This window comes from Camelus bactrianus, chromosome 32, assembly GCF_048773025.1.
Source record: "Camelus bactrianus isolate YW-2024 breed Bactrian camel chromosome 32, ASM4877302v1, whole genome shotgun sequence".
In the NCBI taxonomy this organism is placed as follows: domain Eukaryota; kingdom Metazoa; phylum Chordata; class Mammalia; order Artiodactyla; family Camelidae; genus Camelus; species Camelus bactrianus.
The window spans coordinates 24,291,728-24,314,452 of NC_133570.1; the positions used below are offsets into that span (position 1 = coordinate 24,291,728).

Below are 22,725 nucleotides of genomic sequence, written 5' to 3' on the forward strand. Positions count from 1 at the left end.
TGTTCTCAACTCAGAATTATCTACAGTCAGTTTTTCAAATCCAACCTTCAATAAATGTGAGGCTTCCCAGAGTGCTTCTTAAAGAGCATAAGCCAGAGAGGCAGAAGGAAGGAAGGACAAGGCTCTGTAGCTTTAAATGAAGAGAAAAGGAATTCCTGCAAGTGCCAACTTTTTAAAGAATTTTTATCAAGAATTTGGGAATAGTGTCTTTGAGATTTTTGAAGGTTGTTTTTACAACGTAGGGCGACATTAGGAGTGTGGTTTTGCTCAAGAAAGAATTAGGTTGTCATATGGTAGTAAAATCTGGGTTTAAAATACTGACGGGATAAAGAAAGAACCAGTTTCAAGGATGGTGGCAGCTTAGTTGGTGATGGGCTGGCATGCTTTACTCTCGTTACCTCTGTTGCAGAGAGGATAGTCTGGTCTTCAGTTTTGATTCCTGTGGGGTAGAACCTCTTGGAGGCCCTCATCCTCACTTCTGCTAAACAGCAGCGTCAGTCATTCCAGCGAGTTGTTTGGCAGAGGTGAATGCTGGAAACTCTATCACTGATGCCCCTCCTTCTCCCGGTGTCCTGTTATCTCTTGCTGTGTAACAAACTGTCCTACATCTTAGTGACTTACAGCAACCATTTTATTTTGCTTATGATGTTACGATGGGTCAGGAGTTCAGGAGGAACTTGGCTGGTGTGGTATCAGCCGGAGAACCTGAGGCTGGAGCATCCACTTCCAGGATGGCTTCTTAACTCACGTGTCTTGTGCCTGTGTGTCCTGGTCTCTGTTTCTGCCCCTCTCCCTCTCCCACCTACCCCTCCCCTCCCCAGCCTCTGTGGAATCATATTCTGCAAGGTCTCTCTGTGTCATTTGGTTTCTCACAGGATGTTGGTCTCCGAGTGATGAGGCTCCTTACATGGTGGCTGGCTTTCCCAAGAGCAAGCATTCCAAGCAGTAGAAAGAGGAAGCCGTCATTTTCTGAAAACCTAGACCTGCAAACTGACACGCAGTCCCTTCAGCCATGCTCATTGGTCAGGGGACTGGCAGAGCCTGCCCAGGTTGCATGGAAGAGGACACAGGTGAGCCTCTGATGGGAGGCGTGTCAAGGACTTTGAGGTCATCTTTAATCTGGAGTAGGGCCTTTAAACAGAGAGGAGAGAATGGCTATGAGAAATCCTGAACTGTGACTTCACCAGAAAACAATTTACTCATCTAATGACTCAGGAGAGATCAACATTGCTCACCTTGAATAAGAATGGGACCGAGACAAGAGAAAACTGCCAGAGGAGGAATGTGGAAAAGATTGCCTTTCCGACCACTGCCTTCCTGCCTTGGCCCTGGACGCTGGGCTCTGTGATGTCTGTGAGTCCCAGCCGGCTGCTTCTGACCGCTGTGGGTGTGGGGCTCATGTTTAGTCTCCCAGGCTCTGCCTTGGCTCCCGTCCTGGGCCCTGGGCACCTCGTGTTACTCTGTGTGAGAGCTCTCCTGTTCCCCTGATCCAGGGAACCCAGCGCCCCCTCCCAGAACGAGCAGCCTTGGGTTCCGGTGCTTGAGCAACAGGCAGTGGTTCTGGCTGCCCTCAGGCTGCTGTGGCAGCTCTGGCATTGCTCAGTGTAGCTGGCTTCCCTGGACTACGTTATGGCCGAGTCCCTGCTCTCTCTATGTGACGTTACCACTCTTTCCCCCTGTGATTTCAGAAGATTCAAGTTGAAGGTAGCAGAGACTTCAGAACTTTCAGCATAGAATAGGCTTGTGAACATTCAGTTCAGAGCATCCATGGTATAAAGAAGATTACATGCCTTTCTCCCAAACATTTAAAAATATGTCAGTTGGAGGGTAATGTGGGTTACTCCTGGAATATGTTTCTACTTACGTATGTACTGGAATATTTATAGAATTTTTATGCTAATTCGGCCCTGTCCTGCGATTTCAAGAGGAATAACCATTTTACTACTGATGCTTTTATGGAGAGAGGGAGAGACAAACAGAGAGACAGAGAGAGAGTTTTGAGTAACTGCTACAAACATTTTTTCATTGATCATGTTTTTACGAACCTGTAGAGTTGTAGTCTTCGATTTTGGTGGATCTTACCACATGTTTAATAATTTAGAATAAGTGTATTTCATTAGGACAACATTTTAGTATCGGTATCTTTAAATTTAAGACATTTAAGTTTTTCTTTTATTATAGAAGAAGTAATGGGTTTGTTTTTTGTTACTCACTTGTATAAGCTGTTTATATATTTTGGAAATTAAGCCTTTGTCAGCCGCATCATTTGCATATATTTTCTTCCATTCGTAGATTACTGTTTTGTTTTGCTTATGGTTTTCTTTTCTGTGGGGAAGGGTATGAGTTTAATTGGGTCCCATTTGTTTATTTGTGTTCTTCTTTGCATTGCCTGGGTAGACTGCCCGAGGAGAATGTTGCTAAGATTGACATCTGAGAATGTTTTGCCTATGTTTTGTTTTAGGAAATCTATTGTGTCTTGTCTGTCTGCATCTTAATCCTAGACTCTAGATCTGTTCTTCAGTTTTGAATTTTCAGCTTCTTAGAGAACACCTACTCTAAGTGCACACGTCAGATTCAACATGTCTTAAACTGAATTCATAATCTTTTTCATCAGCTGACTTCCACTTGCAGCATCTCTACATACTCAGTGGGAGAATCATTCTTCCAGTCCTGGATACCCAAAGCCTTGGAATGGTCTTTGATTTCTCTGTCTCGCACCATCCTCCGCATTTTGTCAGCTCCCGGAACTGCACATTCTTGGTTTCAAATGTCCATTCCGATTGCTGATACTGTGATGAAGAGCTTTCATCCCTGATACTTGAATGTTTCCTACTGTTGAGCTCTTGGATGTTCTCTCCCCACCTTTCAGTCCACCTACAGTTTCGACCCTCCAACATCTAGAGTCAAGTCAAAGACTTACCACAACCAGATCTCATCCAGGTAGTCTCGGCCCTCCATCATTTTGGCCCTACCTTATCTGTTCCAATCATTATGTGCCTTAGCCTCCTAGGGGAACCTGTGCCTTATCACAAGCCGGGAGAATCCAGCCTTTTCCCATCCATTCCTTGTATAAAACAGCTTAGAATTACCCCAGGAACCAGTTGGAGCCCCATCCCCTTCATTGAGTCTTCCCTATTTACTCCAACTCCTTCTAGCTCCTCTTTCTGTTCCTGCACTGTTTATGATCGGTAGCCCGTAATCTTGGCTTTGAGTGCTGATTTGGTACCATTCCCAGGTGGTTTCCAATGTGTCTCCTCACTTAGCTGGTAACTGGAGAAGGCTCCCGTGTTCAGCCTTCTTTAACCCTACCCCTGCTTAGCATCGGGCAACAGCGGGCACCCAGGGAGTGCTTACCTACTTGATTTATTCACAGGGGTGGTGGTCTGGAGTATAGCTAATAACTTTTTTTTAACTTTTTTTATTGATTTATAATCATTTTACAATGTTGTGTCAAATTCCAGTGTTCAGCACAATTTTTCAGTTATTCATGGACATATACACACTCATTGTCACATTTTTTTCTCTGTGAGTTATCATAACATTTTGTGTATATTTCCCTGTGCTATACAGTGTAGTCTATTCTACAATTTTGAAATCCCAGTCTATCCCTTCCCACCCTCCACCCCTCTGGTAACCACAAGTCTGTATTCTCTGTCTGTGAGTCTATTTCTGTCCTTTATTTACGCTTTGTTTTTGTTTGTTTGTTTGTTTTTGTTTTTGTTTTTTAGATTCCACATATGAGCGATCTCATATGGTATTTTTCTTTCTCTTTCTGGCTTACTTCACTTAGAATGACATTCTCCAGGAGCATCCATGTTGCTGCAAATGGCATTATGTTGTCGATTTTTATGGCTGAGTAGTATTCCATTGTATAGCTAATAACTTTTAATTCAGTGTTAAAATTGAAAATGAGGAAGGCCTAGAAAATCCATAAAAATTTATCTCTATGTTCAGTTTAGTGCTTAACCTCAATGATTTTCTTAACTGTGCATTTACATTCACATAATGTCCAGTGTTTGTACATTTCCCTGAGGCAAGTAGGTGAGATGTTATGTTTGACTTTCACGTTACATCTCATATTGGATGTATTTGTGGAATGAGAAAACCTTCTTTTATAAGTACATAGCCGGAAGCCCAGAGAGACTTAAGTGTCTAACCCAGGGTCACCTGGTCAGTGTTGGGCACAGGCCAGGACCGCGGTTCACATCTTCCAGCTGATGCTGCTCCTCTTCCAGGGCCTTTTCATTCCAGTGCTGGGAAATGTAGCCCCATCAGCCACATGGCCAAGTCACATTGCTGCCCCCTTACCTGCCAGTGATGGCAGTGCTAGGGAAAGTGGCAAAAGAAAGGTCAGAAATAGGAGGGATAAAAGCCATGGAAGTGCTGGAAGTGGATCCTCAGCCTCCTCCTCCCTGTTTGAGCACCTCACGTGTCCCACCCTGACAGTGCTGTTCGTTGTTGTAAAACATAGTGTTACCATCAGCCTGATCTTGCGTAAGACATGCTTTTACCCTGGTCCCTTCCCTGCTAGTAGTCACTGTCAGGGACAGAAGGTGCCTGACTGTGCTCTCTTTGTCATCTAGGTGGGAGGGAATGTGAGAGAGGGAGCGGGTTGAACTGAAGCCGAGCTTTTTACAGCTCTGTTGCTCTAGGATCAGAGCAGTTCCACTCCTGCTTTCATCACCTCTCCACCTCCGAGTCCCAGCCACCCTCTCCCCACACGCCACGTCCTGGGGGAGGACAGGTGGTGGGTGATGCCCCCTCCTCCCTCCACTCTCTCACTGACAAGCCGCATGCATTCTGTCAACAGGTCTTGTTACCACTGCCTTTAATATCTATCCAGACCCCAGCCACTTCTCACCACGGCTCCTGCCTCCGCTGCTGCTTCCCTGCCCTGAGCCACTGTCCTCTCCTCCTGCACAGCCCTTCTCACTGGCTTCCCTCCCTTCATCTCTGACCCATATTGACCATTCTCACCCAGCAGTCAAGTGAGCCTTGGAAAACCTAAGTTGGACTGTGTCGTCCTTCTGCAGTGCCTCCCGATTTCACTCCGGGTAAAACCACAGTCCTTACAAAGCCCTCCGAGGCCCTCCAGAGTCTGCACTGCCCCCTCCCCGCAGCCCCCGCCCTGGAACACGGCGAGGGGCGCGCTGGCCTCGGCGCTGGTTATTCCGTCCGCCTGGGCCTTCTCACTTCCTAGTCCTAGTCCTAACCCCAGTCCTCAGTGTGGCCTCCTCTGGTACTTAATACACCGTCACCCTCGCCCATACTCCCGACTCTCTTTACCCTGCCCTTTTTCTTTTTTCCATGGTTCCTCTTTCCTCACGTGCCACTGCTCTGATGCTCTGTTGTGTGCATTGTCATCTCCACCCCCCCACCCCGGCTGGACTCCAAGCTCCGTGAGGACAGGACTTTTGTTCTGTTTATTGATCTATTCCAAGTGCCTAGACTAGTCCTGGGTACATAGTTGGCACTCAAGTTACTTGCTGAATAAATTTAAAAAAGGATATTTTAAAAATGAATCATCCTTTCAGAAACGGGTGAGGAAAGGAAGCGACGTGGAGGGAGGTGGTGCAATAAATAGTGATGTTTGTCTGTTCTGTGTGTGGTATTTATGCAGGTGTTTTTTAGGCTTAATTTGGTATCCCAGTTTTTTAATTTAACAGCTGTATTAAGATATAATTTGCAGGCCATAAAATTCACCCATTATAATTGTACAAGTCAGTGATTTTAGAAAACGTCTAATGTTGTGCAACCGTCTCCTCAAAAAGTCCCCTTCTGTCCGTCCATATGCAATTAACCCTCCCCACAATGGCACCCTGATTTTATTTGGTTTTTGTTTTTTGGCTCCCAGGTCTCAAAAGAATGATTTACCCAACAATACTTTGTACTTTTAGAAATTACACATTTAAATAAGAACTCAATTGTAATTGCTGAATGTAGGTAACAGTAGTGAACATCAGTGAGAAGAATGGACTTGCGTGTCAGGCTGGCTGCAGTCTTACCCAGCTCTGCCATTTACTAGGTCACTGCAAATTGTTTTTCTGCCTCAATCTCTTTATCTATTATATGGCGGTAACAACAGTAGCTTACAGAGTTGTTGTGAGGATAAAACAATGAAACATAATTTAGTATAGTGACCAGCTTACAGTTAATTCCTGGTTTGTAAATACGTATGCCTACTGCAGAATATAAAAGCAGGTTAATTTCCAACAGAGAAGATCATTTCTTAGCATTTCTTTGAAAGGTAGTTGCAGAACCATTTTTACTAAATTTTCTGTGCTCGTCTTTGACAGAGCTTTGACACCAGGGAGGTAATTATCTACTTTGTGTTAAAATCATGCTGACCATAAGAAAGTGTTCTGAATTATGTTTCAGTCTTTATGTAGGGAGATACTGTGAGACTTCCTCTAAATGAATGGGGGGAGAGGCATTCATTGTAGCTCTTGTAGCCTGGTAAGCCTGAAGTAAATTATCTTTTTAACTTTTAATTAAATCAATTAATTAATTTTTGCAGGGGGGTGGTAATTAGATTTGTATTTGTTTAGTTAGTTATTTAATTTTTAGAGAAGGTACTGGGAATTGAACCCAGGACTTTGTGCATACTAAGCATATGCTCTTCCACTTGAGCTATACCCTCCCCACTAAATTATCTTTAATATCTTTTTCTCTGTTTTGTTATTTCTTTAATGTAGGGTCATAAGCAGGGTCATCAGAAGCCTCTCAATTCCAAAGATGGTAATACTGAAAAACACTGCCCAATGACAGTGAATCCTTGGCATATGAAGAAAGCTTTTAAAGTCATGAGTGAATTAAGACGGTATCGTTACATTAACATACATGTTACCATGGATCGCTTAACCTTTATTTTTCAGTTTATAATGAAGATATTCCCTACCCATCAAGGTTGCTTTGTTTTATACAGGGAATATTTAAAGCCTTTTCTGCAAGTTTTTTAAATAAGGAAGAGAGCAGGTAATTTATCAGAAGCATGAATGGTGTAATCTGCCCTGTCTAGTATGGTAGCCACCAGCCACATGTGGCTAGTGTGAATTGATATGTTCTGTAAGTGGAAAATACATAATGGATTTTCAAGACTTAGTACAGCAAACAGAATGTAAAATATTTATTACTAAGTTTTAAAAATGTTAATCACATTTTGAAATGATAGTATATTGCATATTTTGGGATAAATATAATTATTACTGGAATGAATTTTACTTGTTTCTTTTTATTTTCTTAATGGGGTTACTGGTAAATTGTGACTTGCATGACGTTTCTATTGGACAGTGCTGACTTCTAACCTACTGCAAAGAATATGAAAACAAAACACTTACTAAAATTTTTTTTAATTGAGTTGATTTACATCATGTTAGTTTCAGGTGTACAACACCGAGACTCAACATTTGTGTAGATTGTATTCCATTTAAAGTCACTATAAAATAATGGCTGTATTTCCCTGTGCTGTACAATATATCCCTGTAACCTACCCATTTTATGTGTAGTACTTTGTACCTCTCAATCCCCTACCCCATCCTTCCTCTCCCCTCCTCCTTCTCCCCACTGGTAACCACCAGTCTGTTCTGTATACCTGTGAGTCTTTTTCTGTTTTGTTATATTCATTAGTTTGTTTTACTTTTTAGATTCTACATATAAGTTAACACAGAGTATTTGTTTTTCTTTCTCTGACTTATTTCACTTAGCATAATACCCAGAGGGTCCATCCATGTTGTTGCAAATGGCAAAATTTTATTTTTTTTTTAAAGATTGGGTAATAATTTTCCATAAGATATATATATATATGTATGTATGTATGTATGTATATATATATATGTATGTATGTATATATATAGAAATATATATACCACATCTTCTTTATTCATTCATTCATTGATGGACACTTAAGATCGCTTCTGTATCTTGGCTTTTATAAATAATGCTGCTATGAACTTTTGGATGCATGAATCTTTTCTAATGAGTTTTTTGGTTTTCGGATATGTACCCAGTCATGGAATTGCCGGATCATATGGTAGTTCTGTTTTCAGTTTTTTGAGGAGCCTTCATTCTGTTTTCCACAGTGGTTGCACCAAGTTAGAGTCCCATCAACAGCGTGCAAGCATTCCTTTTTTCCGCATCCTTTCCAGCATTTATCATTTGTAGACCTTTTGGTGATAGCCATTCTGACAGGTGTGAGGTGATCTCTCATTATGGTTTTGACTGGCTTTTCTCTGAAAACTACTGATGTTGAACATCTTTTCATGTGCCTATTGGCCATCTATATGTCTTCTCAGTTCTTCTGCCCATTTTTAAGTCAGATTATTTGTTTTTGATACTGAATTATATGAGCTGTTTATATGTTTTGGATATTAACCACTTATCGGCTGTATCATTTGCAGATATTTTCTCCCATTCAGTAAGGTTATCTTTTCATTTTGTCGATGACTTCCTTTGCTGTGCAAAAGCTTTTAAGTATGATTAGCTCCCATTTGTTTATTTTTGCTTTTGTTTCCTTTGCCTTAAGAGACAGGTTCAAAAAACTTCTGTTATGATTTTGTCAGAATGTTGTGCCTATGTTTTCTTCTAGGAGTTTTATGGTTTCGGGTCTCCATTTAGGTCTTTAACCCATTTTTTAGTTTATTTTTGCATATGGTGTGAGAAAATGTGCCAATCTCATTCTTTTACCTGTAGCTGTCCAGTTTTCCCAGCACCGCTTATTGACGAGACTGCCTTTTCTCCATTCTGTATTCTTACCTTCTTTGTCATAGATTAATTGACCAAAAGTGCATGGGCTTATTTCTGGGCTCTATTCTGTTCCACTGATCTGTGTCTGTTTTGTCCCCGTACCATGCTGTTTAGATGATAGTAGCTTTTGTAGTAAGGGAGTGTGATACCTCCAGCTTTGTTCTTTTTTTCCTCAGTGTTGCTTTGGCTATTCAGGTACTCTTGTGGTTCCATATACATTTAAGGATTATGCTAGTTCTGTGAAAAGTGCTGTGGGTGTTTTGATAGGCATTGCATTTAATTTGTAGATTGTTTTGAAAACTATGAATATTTTAACAATATTAATTCTTCTAATCTCTGAACATGGGATATCTATTTCTTTTTCCTTCATCATATCTTTCCATCTTCTGCTTCCTTCAATGTTTTATAATTTTCAGAGTCTTTCACTTCATTGGTTAAGTATTGTATTCTTTTTGATGTGATTTTAAATGGTATTATTTTCTTGCTTTCTCTGTCTGATAGTTCATTATTAGTGCATAGAAAAGCAATAGATTTCTGTGTATTAATCTTGTCTCCTGTAACTTTACTGAATTAATTTATCCTATTTTTTTTTCTTTTTGTGGAGATGTTAAGGTCTTCTATATATAGTATAACATCATCTGCAAATAGTGACAGTTTTACTTCTTCCTTTCCAGTTTGGATTCCTTTTATTTTTCTTGTCTGATTCCTGTGGCTAGGACTTCCAATACTATGTTAAAAAAAGGGCCAAGAGTAGGCATCCTTGTCTTGTTCCTGGTTTTAGAGGCAAAGCTTTCCGTTTTTCACCATTGAGTATTATATTGGCTGTGTGTTTGTCATAAATGGGTTTTAATATGTTGAGATCTGTTTTCTCTATACCCACTTTGATGAGAGTTTTTATCATGAATGGATGTTGAATTTGCCAAGTGCTTTTCCTGTATCTGTTATGATAATCATGTGATTTTTTTTATCCTTTTGTTAATGAAAAGTATCACATTGATTGATTCGCAGGTAGTGAACCATACTTGCATCCCTGGACTAAATCCCACTTGATCATGATATATGATCCTATTTGTGTATTATTGAATTTGACTTGCTAACATTTTGTTGAGGATTTTTGCATCTATATTCATCGGGGATATTGGAGTGTAATTTTCTTTTTTGTAGTGTTGTTCTCCAGTTTTGGTATCAGGGTAATTGTGGCCTTATAGAATGAATTGAGAAGTGTTCCATCCTCTTCATTTCTTTTTTTTTTTTGAAATAGTGTAAGAGACAAGTATTACCTCTTTATATGTTTGGTAGAACTTAATGTGAAATCCTTTTCTGGCCTTTTGTTTGGAGGTTTTTTTTAATTACAAATTCAATTTCACGAGTGATTGGTCTGTTCAAATTGTCTGTTTCTTCTTGATTCGTTCTTGGCAGGTTTATGTTTCTAGAAATTTGTCCATTTCTTCTAGGTTGTCCAGTTTGTTGGCATATGAATGTTTGTAGTGTTCTCTTAGGATATTTTTGTATCTCTGTAATATTGGTTATTATTTCTTCACTTTTATTTCCTATTTTGTTTATCTGGGTCCTTTCTCTGCTCTTTTTTCTGGGGCTGAGTAAAAGTTTATCATTTTTATTTTATTTTTTCAAAAAGCTAACTCTTGGTTCATTGTTCTCTCTCTTTCCCCCTCTCTCTCTCTTTTTAAGTCTGTTTTATTTTCTCTCTGATCTTTATTATTTTCTGCCTTCTGATGACTTTGGGTTTTGTTTGTTCTTTTTCTAATTCCTTTAGATGTAGTTAGGTTATTTGAATTTTTTTTTTCCTTGAGGAAGGCCTATGTCACTATAAACTTCCTTCTTAGAACTGCTTTCCTGCATCCCATAGAGTTGGGAAAGTTGTGTTTCCATTTTCATTTGTTTCGAGGTATTTTCTGATTTCCTCTTTGCTGTCTTCATTGACCCATAGGTTTTTAGTAGCATGTTGTTTAGTCTCCACGTGTTTGTGCTTTTCACATTTCTCATTCTGTATGTGCTTTATTCTTTCATACTGTCATGGTCAGAAAAATGCTTGATATAATTTGTATCTTCTCAAATTTGTTTGAGACTTGTTTTGTGGTTTAGCATGTGATCTGTCATATAGAATGTACCATGTGCACTTGAAAAGAATGTGTATTCTGCTGTTTTGGATGGAATGTCCTATAAATATTAAATCCAACTGGATCAATGTATCATTTAAGACCACTGTTTCCTTACTGATTATTTTGTTTGGATAACCTGTCCATTGTCAGTGGGGTGTTAAAGTTCTTTACTATTATTGTATGTTTATTGTCAATTTCTCCTTTTATGTCTGTCGATACTTGCTTTATATATTGAGGGGCTCCTGTATTAGATGCATAGATGTTGATGAGTGCTACATCCTTTTCTTGTATTGATCCCTTTATTATGATACAGTGCCTTCTTTGTCTTTTGTTACAGGCTTTGTTTTAAAGTCTGTTTTGTCTGATACGAGTATTGCTACCCCTGCTTTCTGGTTGGTTCCATTTGCATGATTATAAAAAAACTTTGGTAGAGAAAAAGGTAACTCTCTCTTTGGTGGTGGTGGTTGTAGTGTTAGCAATGGGCAGGTCACTTATCCCCCAGATTACTAAGATAATTCTCAAAAATGTTAAGTCACTGAAGTGAAGAGTGACTTTGAAAGTTGAAAAGTAAGTCACTTTTTAAAAAGTTACAAGACTAATATATGTATTAATAGTCTTGGTTTTATTTTCTTAGCACTTTGTGAAAGGTGTATATCATTCCCTTTGTAAAGCACACACACACACATATATATAAAAGTTTGGCTAAGAAGGGAGTGACTTAAACTTTCCTTTAACCTTTCTATGGTGTGTCTTCCTAAAAGCCTATCCTTTGTTTATTCCATTATTCATTTGTTTGTTTTTTCTTTAATTAAGTTAAAGAATAAGTATCTGCTGGGTGTTGTAGACACAATGACGAGCCAGAACAGGTGGTTATTGGCCTGATGGGGCTTAAGGGTGACTCCAGGAAGCAGGCATTAATCAATGAATCACACAAACAATTTGCTGTAAATTCTGCTAGCCATGAATATGGAACATCTCTCCATTTACTTAGTCCCTTTTGATTTATTTCACCAGAGCTTCATAATTTTCCTCATATAGATCTTATACATATTTTGGTAGATTCATACCTAAGTATTTCAGTTTTTGGTGCTAATATAAATGATACTGTGTTTTTAATCTCAAATTCCACGTTTTCATTGCTAGTATATAGGAAAATGATTGACTTTCAACCTTGTACACTGCAACCTTGGTTCTGATGCTAACTCACTTTCTTCAAACAGTTTTTTGCCTTATCGTATGACTTGTAATTTTTTCTTGATAGCCTGACATGATATTCTGGGTAAAGAGAATGGCAGTAAATAGGCTTTAGTGATGTGATGTCAGGGATGGGGTAGAGGAAGAGTTCTGTAGTCCTGTGATTAGTTTGCAGTCTTCTAGTTAGCCTGTGCCCCTCAGTCTTCTAGTTAGCCTGTGCCCCTCAGTCTTCTAGTTAGCCTGTGCCCCTGCTCTGTGAACAAGTGCTTCTTAGGTTGGTGTTTTTGGTTTTCTGTGGGTTTTTTTTTTTTTGCTGCCGTAGGTGGGGCAGGAAGACTAGAAGTGGCTGGAGCTGGTGTTTCCCTTTCCCCACTGGGAAGCTGAAGAGGGCTGGAGTTGGGTATTTCTCTTCCTCCAGATCAGTTGGTTTCTGATGAAACTCCAGTAGGTTAAGCGCTAGTAAAACAGTTTTCTGAGGGCCGGTCTTGCTAAGAAGAACATCATGCTCTGGTGTATTTCAAAATTGTTTCTTTTACCTTTCTCCTGCCAGAAACATGAGGGAACTTTTCTCCACTCATCACTGTGAGAACCAAGGAGAGCTCCTGAAACTAGGTTTACAAACGTGAGAGGACTCTCCTATGACTGGGTCCGCATGGCATTTTTAACCCATAGACTTGTCTATTGTCTAATCTGAGCCTCCAACAGTCCATCAATTATAGTTTAGGTTTTTCTACCTCATCATTAGTTCCTGCAAAGGTTTTTACTTGGGTATTTCTTCTCCAGTAAGTTCTGCTTTTCTGTATCCAGCCTGCCTGTCTCTGCAATTTTGGAGGCAGCAGTTTGCGCTGGGACCTCATTTCTCTGACAGATCTAAGAAAAGGTGTTGACTTGTCAGTTTGTTCGGCTTTTTACTTCTTGTTGGGACACAGTGACAGCTTCCAAGCTCCTTACTTGAGAAAGTGAAAACCAGAAGTATAAAAGTAGTTTTAATCCTCCAACCAGATTTATTATGATAAGAACGTATAATAAAAGAAGTCTGAAAATAAGGTTTTAAAACCGAATATCTCATAGCCACCCCAGTTCCAAACTCTTGAGATTTCATCTTCAGTTGAACATCATCTGCATTTTCTAATTTGTTTTTATCAAGTTTATCATATAAATCAACAAGTATATCATATGCCAACTCTTAGTAAATTGCAATTCTCTTACAGATTTAAAGATCTTTTGAGTTATTCTGTTAGTGAATATTTAATAAGATATTTGATGACATTTTGAGAATATTTAACAAATACCAAACTAAGCCTGATATTTCTGAAAATATTACATAGGTCATTAATTATAAATATGTTTCCAAACTTGCATATTCATCATTTGCAAAATCTTAGAATTTAACAGATTGTATTAATAAGGCATCAAGCTGTATGTTGTCTATGCAATGACAGTTGAACATGACGGTTAAGAGCCCAGGCTCTGTCAGGCCAGTTACTTAGGGAATTTTGGTTGTGATGACTGATGTGATGTGTTGACTTGATGGACCATGGGGTACTCAGGTTACACATTACTTCTGGGTGTGCCTGTGAGGGTGTTTCTGGATGCGATTAGCCTATGAATCAGGGGACTCAGTAAAGAAAACTGTCCTCACCAATGTAGGTGGGCATCACCCCATCTGTTGAGGGCCTGAACAGAACAAAACTGAAGGAAGGAGGAATCTGCCCCTTGTTTTTCTGCTTCATTGCATGAGATGGAACATCTCATCTTATGTTCTTTTTCCCTTGAACTGGGACTTACACCATTGGCTCCCCTGGTTCCCAGGACTTTGGATTTACGCTGAATTACACCACCACCTTTCCTAGGTCTCCAGCTTGTGGACAGCAGCTCTTGGGACTCACCAGCTTCCATAATTGTGTGAGCCAATTCCTCATAACAGATCTCCATATGTTTATCTCTCCTGTTGGTTCTGTTTCCCTGGACAACCTTGGCTAATACATTGGTCGAATTACTTAATCTTTCTATGTCTTAGTTTACTCCTCTACAAAATGATAATAATAAATACTCCCCATGTAGGCTTATTGGAAGATTCAGCAAGAGAATATATGTAAATCCTTACTAGAATTTAATGTATTACTCAGAACAGTGTCTTGCAAGTATAATATCCATCATTTTGAGAGTGTTTGCTATTTGCTAGGCAAGTAAGTGTTTGTTAGCGGTTTTATCATTATTTGTTTATTTATTCAAAAGAAAATGATGACACTGTGATCACTTACTTGTCAATAAGCACTGGCAGTAGTGTATTAAACAGTGTTAGAGCAGGCAGGCATTTAGATTGCAAGCGATGTAATATTAGGTCTTTCAGTGATGACGAATGCTTAGCTGAAGGTTTGTGATTATTAGTCATTTAACAGCTTTTCACGTGCTTTGGTTCTAATTTACTTTATCTTTTAAGAAAATAAAATACACAGGAAATTCCCTTTAAAATAAAAATCCAACTTTTTATGAAATTGGGGGAAATTTTTAGATAATAGGTCAGTTGTCTTGCATTTAGTTGAACAAGGCAATTTTGCTGTATAGGACCAGCATTTTGCTCCTCATTATGGTAAATAATTTGGCAATTTTGGGACATCTATCTCAACCATTAATTTTCACGGTTTCCGCAAGAAAGCCAACATTATCAACTTTCATAATAAAGAGACCATACGGCAGAAAGTCTTAGTAATCTGTCCATTGTTTCAAATCAAACAGAGAGGCAGCGACTTTCATTCCAGTAAGATGGTTATCCTCTTTCTTTTCTTTGTTAACATTGGTGAAATAAGAATAGTGCACCCCCAGATTTTTTCCTTAACACAGTTATCTGAATGGCTAGGGAGAAAAACACATCTAAGTGTTGAATTAACTCATCTTCCCTTGCCTAGCAGTCTGGCTGGGGTGAGGCACGTCTGTCAGCAGAACGACCCCACAAAAGTGTATTGAGTATCTGCTCTTTACCAGGAGCTGGAGCTGTCAAGCCAACACCTTATGATCGGTTTTTAGCAAGTTTTAGGTTGGCATAGAAATTCTAGGTTTTGCAGCAACTTCAGAGCATTAGAGATGAGTTAGCAATGGGTGGACCTACATGTAATGGAGGTATGAGGGAACAGAGAGGAATTCCTGAATTGGGTTATTAGTGGTGAATATGGGCAGACACGTGTCTACAGGTGGGGGAAAAGGAACAGAAATGAGTGGCACTTTGTTATACAATTAAAATATTAAGAACATTCCTATTATAATACATCTCTTAAGCAGCTACTAAGTGCCCTTTTTTCTAGTAGGCACTGTGAGGTACCAAGTGCATACAGTTTTGTATGTGAAATGGTTTCCTTGGTTACATGCAATCTTGACAACTGATTTGAATTTAAACTCATGAGCACCATCTAATGGTGTTTCCCTAATAAATCCACTTTCCTAATCTCTATCCAGTTATTAGGTTCTTTATAATCCAGTGCTTATGGACACTGTCACTCAAATGTCTGCATGGCAACCTAATTGTAGGAAACAGCCTAGCCTTGTAGTCAGACAACGTGATCTCAAACTTGGCTTCCCCATTTCTTAGCTCTGTCTCCTCAAGTAAGTTAAATAACCCTGATCTCAAAAAATATAGTGAATAATAGGTACCCCATCTGGTTGCTATCAGAATTAATAGGAATGCACACATAGTGAGCCCAGAAAGTGTCAGAAAAAAGCGTCCAGGACAGGAGACAGTATTCAGGAATTCTGCTAACTTGGTAAAAATCTGTAAAGCCTACCTAAAAGTTTCAACATGAAATTCAAGGTGTACTGATGGGATTTTATTTTGAAATAAATATTTTCTTGGAGCAGAGACCCCAGAAATAAAAGCTGTGAGAAAAATCCAGAGGAAGATGCAGGGCAGTTAGAAAGCAGTCAGCTTTCTGTTTGGGATCAGTGAGAAATGGGCCTTGCGGTCTCTTGCACATGGTGCTTTTTGCTGAAGAAATACGTAACATAAAAATCATCCTGATTAAGGCGGGTATTTTGCTTCCCTGAGGTGGCTCTTGGGCAGAATGGTTTTGAGTGGACTCGGAAGCCCTGAATTCTAAGGAGATGAAGCCAGTGGAAATAGGCCTGACAGGGCACTGGTTATCTCTCTGTATCCAGCGTGACAAGCCTTATTCACAGTAATGCAATTTCTGATGACATTTCTTTTTTTCAAGTTTTACTTTAAATTGATTAAAGTAACCAGGTGATAATTCTGGGCATGAGCTAAGAGCTCTTCCTATCCAGCAAGAAAAAATATAAAAGCTTAGCTGCAGCTGATGTTCAGCTTAGGGATTTAGGGAAAATCTTGACACATTGCTTCTGAGGATGACTTCCGCCCCAGAACAGCCAGTATCTGTGTGGTCACATTTGAGTGCATGCTCTTTAACATTTGGTGTTAAAGAACATTTAGAAATGTTCTTTAACACCAGCTTCTCCTCGTGTAGAAGTTGTTTGAAATCAAGAGAGCTCGTGATTTCCCTCACCTCCCCTGAGTCTTCCTTAAGGGAAAGGGGATCGTTTACTCTTCACCGTCTGCTGCTGCTTCTGCTGGAAGGTCTGCCTGCCTTCTTCCTGATAAACAAAGGGGGATTATATTGACCTAGTCATTTTTAAAGAGACTTACAAAGGCGTTAAACAATCAAACCTCAGTGTCCAATCTGAGGCGCTCTTTTTCCTGAGAAAAACCTGAAGGCAGTATTCACATGAGACATGCTCACTCCAAATGCAGACAGTAGTGCCTTCCCTGCTGGTATTTACCAGGTTAGTAGGCTTCTTGAAGACTGTTTACCATGCTGGGTGCTTTCCATGACTATCTTTCTTCTCCATTTCCCTTTTTCGTTTCAATATTTTAAATTTTATAATGGCTTATATTTATTTTATATATCTCTTAAATTCTTTGGAGAAAAGCTAATTTAAAAATCTCATCAAAAAATTTAAATGCTTACAGAGGTAGTCACAGAGGCAAAGGAATAACTTGCTCAAATATTGTTTCTTTTGACCGATGTCTTCCTTTCAATGATGATGACATTTTTTGACAGTCAAGGTCTGTCATTGTAAGCACCTAAGAGTAAAGTCTTTATTGTTAAACTTTATTTCTCTTTGATGTGTGATGCATTATGTGAGGAAGACCATGGCTTTTCTTCTTCATTACCTTTCTAGTGTAGAATATAGACCATTCACCTCAAGGCAACTATATGATGAAAGACAGTTAATCACTTATCAAAGACTCACTTCAGTTTGTAATTCCTCTATGTTTCAACAAAAAGTACATCATATTCTTAAATTTCCTTACTTACTACTTAGTATGAAATCTTAAACAAGGAAATAATTGTACAAAGAAGTTGTGTCATTAGCTTATTTTAAAAAGCAATTTTATTTTGGAAGATACTGATAATTTTAAACAGGAAATGGCCTCATCTGCTTACCTACCTTTATCTCATTTTTCTAAACTTTATTCTTCCATTTTATATTTTTATTTTACCAAAGCAAGACCCCTAAGAAGCCATCAAATTTTGTACTACAGTTCTTATCTGTAAAGAAAGAAATTATATCCATAAAAGCATGAATAATTTTACTGTTACATGTGAAGAGTGACTACTATATTTATTGAAAGAACCAATTACATATCACTGACTTCCTTCTAGCTACAATTTACCTTTCAAAAAGTGATGACTTACTGTCTTCTAGAAATAGAAAAGGAGAAATGCCAAAAGACAGTGCTAGAGTAAGTCATCTTTATAGACTTCCTTTCTAATTAACAAATAAATCAGAATTAAAAGTGATTTTTTCATCATGACATAACATTAGAAAGCCTGGCAGTGTTGGAATAAATTCATCTTAAATGCAATTAGAAAGAAAATGTAAATGGAAGGAAATTGTTGAGGTTAACACCCAGGGTTGAAGTTAGGTAGTGATGTAGAAAAGCAATTTAGCATCAAGAGAGGCAAACTCCAGTAGGGATCTGTGGCCCTGGTTCTACTTAACAGACATGTGTACCTTTGTAAAATTATTTAATCCCTGTGAGCCTCCAGCTTCCCCATCTGTAAACCTCTATCAGAGTTGTTTTGGGATAAATACGTACTTTTTTTAAAAGTAAAAATAAAAGCCTTGAAAATTATAACACCTAAAGAAATTAAAATGACTTATTTATGTCATGATAATGTTCTCTTTTTGTGTATTTTTTATAAGTAAAATGGAAATTTTAATACTGTAGCTAACAGGTACAATTTCCTCAGAACAATTGACTAGCTCATATCATCATATTGCCTTATCTGCTGTCTTTCTGGAATTTTCCTTTACAAAATTTAATTCCATTACAGCTCTCTAAAATTGCTACTCTGTTATCATAATCCTCATTAGCTCATAATTGCCCTTCCTTCTCCATCTTTCTTTTTGCTGGGGACTAATGCAGAATTACAGTTTATTAATTGTGCCGTTATAAGACATTCTTGTTAGTTTGATGGCTTCATGCATTTATCTTTGAACCTCCCCTTTTCTGATTTTCTTCTGTGATCTAGTTACAATAATTTCTTATTGCCTTCATCTTCTTTATGTTATAATTTTTATACAGCTGAAGCAAATTTATTTTTTAAAGACCTGGGTATATCTGTACCTAAATGGATCATAAAAACCTTATATGCTACGGTTTTTTAGATCAGGGATAATCATCTTAAATAGCATTCATAACATTCCAAAGGGGATTTAAGGACTGAGTCAAAAGGAAGATTTCAGGATGTGACCTGCACCCAAAATTCAGATTGAAACTGAAATAGTGTGTTGACAAAACAGCAGAGAGAAAAATCATCAGACAGGGGAAAAAATCCAACAGTCAATCAGTTGCCTATTCTGAGTCGTGAAGACTTTACAGCTGGAATATTAGCCAGATCGCTTCCTTTGAGCCACGCTGTTGCTGCTGCTGTTTTTGTGTGGTCTTTGGGTTTGGCACTGCTTTCATACATAAACCGGAAAGGAAGAGAAGGCTCTGCCCAGAGAAGTAATGAATTAAGGAGTGATCAAACAAATTATAGTTAGTCTTTACAAAACACTTCAAGTTATTTTACGGATATTAACTGCTTTATTTTTCAAAAAAAAAAAAATTCTATGAAGACTTTTGGTTGATAGATCGTTTGTTTTTGGACTGTTTCCCCCTACTTAGCCATGGTGGTATCTTGACTTTCCAGGATTCCCAGTAGATGGAAGACTAGGGCATGCATTGACACCTCTTCTCCCTGACACTTTTGTGAATTTCTTGGTAAATGTCCACTCCCAAACTTTCTGGCTTTCCTACCGACCCCTTGCCAGTGGCCCTACCAAGTATCTCTAGGTTTGGGGGCAACTTTGAAGGTTTTAAGATAAATATTTGCTTGCTTTCCACACCCACTTATTTTTTTCCTTGCTTTATTTTACAAGTAACATAGTTTTTTTTTTCTGAAAATCTAATAAAAGTCAAATGTGTCTGCCACTGTAAATCCTGTGAAATGACTTGATTTAAATGAATTATGGCAGCTAGTTCTTTATAAGCCTGAACTAAATATTCTCATTGGGTAGCCGTCTTATGATTTATGTTTACATCTTTATCTAGGAAGTATCTTCCTAGATCCCAAAGATCCTTGTAAAGGACTATTATCATAGATGCCTTTGCTTCTATATTTTACCATCAAAACTAGGCTTTTATTAGGGTCTTTTTGGACCAGGCTTTAGTGAAGAAAATCAGTTCATTCCACTTACTCTTTGAATCAACTTCCAAACTGTATGGTAATAGGGAGGAGAAAGTGTTTTGTTGTTGTTATTACAAATAATCACCAACATTTACATAACATTGTATAGTTTTGGATGTGCTGGAACATGAATTACCTCATTAAATGAGACACATGAAGAAATTCAGTGAATAATGTCAGCTCCTGGATGAGATGGTTTACTTTTCCCTTCTCATCACCAGACTGGAGCGTGTCTGCTGGATTCACATTCATTATCTGTGAGGATTCTAAAGGCAGCTGCAGGGGAGTATGAAGTGAAGAGGAATGACATGCTGTCATGCTGTGTGATCAGAAAGCAGAATGTGGTTTTGGCAACATGAGAAATTACAGGACGGCGATAGATACACTGAAGCAAGAAGGTAGAAAAACAACTAAACTTTCTAAAACAAGTAAAAAAGCATTAGAGCATTAGAATAATAAATTAAGGTGTTAATACCCTTCCTGAATTTGCTTGGTGTGAAACGTATCTTGAAAATATTTACATAGATACAAAGATTTGATTGGTGCTGCTTATGGAAGGACACATAATTAGAGAAATCACTCATCCAATGTCAGCTAAAATTAATTTGAGACTTCCTATAATATAAAACCTATAGTTACGTATCTTTTCCCAGAACCCTAATTTGAAATATTTATCTCACCATACAAATAAAAGTTATTATTCAAATACCAGTAACTGAAAAAGTAAACCTCCCTGTAACTGGAAAATGTGACATCCTCCTTGAATGCTTTTATACCATCCACAGTCCTCCAACCCTTCCACCTTCCAGCCCCAATAATCAAAGCATGTAAGGTGGAGGTCTTGGCATTCTTTAGATAAATTCTTAAAATATACAAAAAGTCTGCTGAATGTAAGGATAGAAACCAAGGAGAATGAATTTATAAGAAAAATAAAGGCTTTATTCATGTTTTGTTTGTTTTGGTTTGGTTTGAATTGGCTTGGGAGGGGTGCTCTGAGTGAGGCAGAGAAGAAAGAGGAGGAAAAAAATAGAAGACTGAGCCAGCAAGAGGGCAATGGAAGGAGAACCAGAACAACAGCGAGAGAGTCAGCAAGGAAGCTGGACAGGATGGTGGCAGGCTACAGCGTGAGGCTTGGAAATATCTGTAGAAATTTTAAGAAATGATATTTAATATTTAATTTAGTTTGTGTTGCAGTAATGTACATTTTCAAGCTCCAAATCTTCAGTTGCCTGTTATGCACACAGAGGCTTCCTGGGAGCATAACTGTGGTACACTTGTGTGTGCATGTTCGAGTGTGTGAAGTAAAAAACAATGGGGGGTATAGTAGAAGTGGACAGATGTGTGTATTTTAAATGATGAATTTAGGACATTAGTAAAAATGGGAAGAACAAAAAAAGAAAAACTGAAAAAGCAAGCAAGTTGAACAGGACATAATTGAATGCTTTTCTGGTGCCAGCCCCCTATGGAAAAACTAGCATTCAGTTTTGAGTTTTGATTCATAAGGGAAAACCAGATGCTATCACAGTGTAACCCTGCCTGTTAAACACTAGATAGATTGGCTGATAAGTCAGTTTTAAAATATTTAGGATGCTCACCCACCTCACCAGAATGTCCCTGCCTTCCCAGGGCCAGGGGGAGTGGCTGTGCATGTGTGTGGGGGGGTGTGGGTTAGGCTGAGGCAGGTGGGGCTGGATAACCTCTCATGGCTCTGTTGGTACCAAATTTCATGTTCAGTGTCCTTATTCAGCCAGATGTACAGTCTAGCTCTTCCACATTCTTTGAATACTGTGGAACACTAACAAAAAGTGGTAAATTTTATCTGGGTAGTCTTTAAATTCTAATTAGAACTGCATGTTGACTGAAAGGCCTGAAAAACTAAATATATCATTCTTTAACGAAAGGACAAGCTTCACTTTGACAGCTGGAAGTAGAGAGAGAATACGGAGGAATTAGCAAGACAAAAATTCATTTGTTTATCTGTAATTCCAACCCCCCTGAGAGTCAAATATTTTTTTTTTCTTGCCTACATGAATTACCACTAGATTTCCATCCAGAAAAAGATAGTATGTACCTATTATAACCTTTCTGTTCCATGAGTGTTTTCTGGGAATAATTACCTTTGAATTACCTTGATTATAGGCTTAAAAACAAACGCAAACCCATGGATGTTCTCTTGACTGTTACTTAGTTCTAACTGTATCCTGCATTGGGGAGTTTTGTTGTAGAGAGCACACTCCTTGCTGACTGGTTTAAACATAAGGGGGCTTGCTCCTGGCTGTGAAATGGTTAACAGAATTTGGGGGAATGCTGCAGAAACTGATTTAAGGCCGAACATTGAGGTACAAGTCCTGAAGTCAAACAGCCTGCAGGAGAGGGTCCTGATGCTGAACAGCGCGTTGGATCGGGACAGCTCAGGAGCCTTCTGATCCGGAAGCGGTAGGAACGTGTGGAGTCAGCAAGCTGACTCATAAACTAGGAAACCACTACAATTTCTGGCTTCAAAACATACCACTGTTACTATGATATGCATGAATAAAATGGATGCATCTTGCTTAGTTCCTCTTCAGAGGTATCTTTCTTCCAATTCCAGGTCAAGAGGATCCATCTATTGGTGGAAATTAAATCATGCAGGGAAACTTCGGGGAGGCTGGTAAGTGTGGCCTTTACTTTCCAGCCTCTGCATACTGAAAAGTGGGAGGAGTTATGTTTTTGAGTGAGCCGGTTCTTGGCACACATATTCTTGGTTGCGGCCTCAGGAAGTTAGCATGGTAACTTATGCTGTTAATTAAAATATTTAGAATAAACTGGACTTACGAATAAAACAATAGAATAAAATTTGAAAATCCTTCCTAATACTAGGGAAGAATAGCATGTAATCTCAAATAACATAGATTTATAGTTCTCAGTTAGTTTCATACATC

General features: G+C 38.6%; 1 protein-coding gene across 1 annotated transcript in view; it reads left to right on the top strand.

The window, feature by feature from the left end:
• The window catches only part of LOC105068562 (insulin-like growth factor 1 receptor), an 86,272-nt gene that overhangs the window by 57,455 nt on the left and 6,092 nt on the right, over nt 1-22,725 (top strand). The window contains 1 exon segment of the mRNA XM_074356118.1: nt 876-22,454. The gene's annotated coding sequence lies outside the window, so the exon portion shown is untranslated.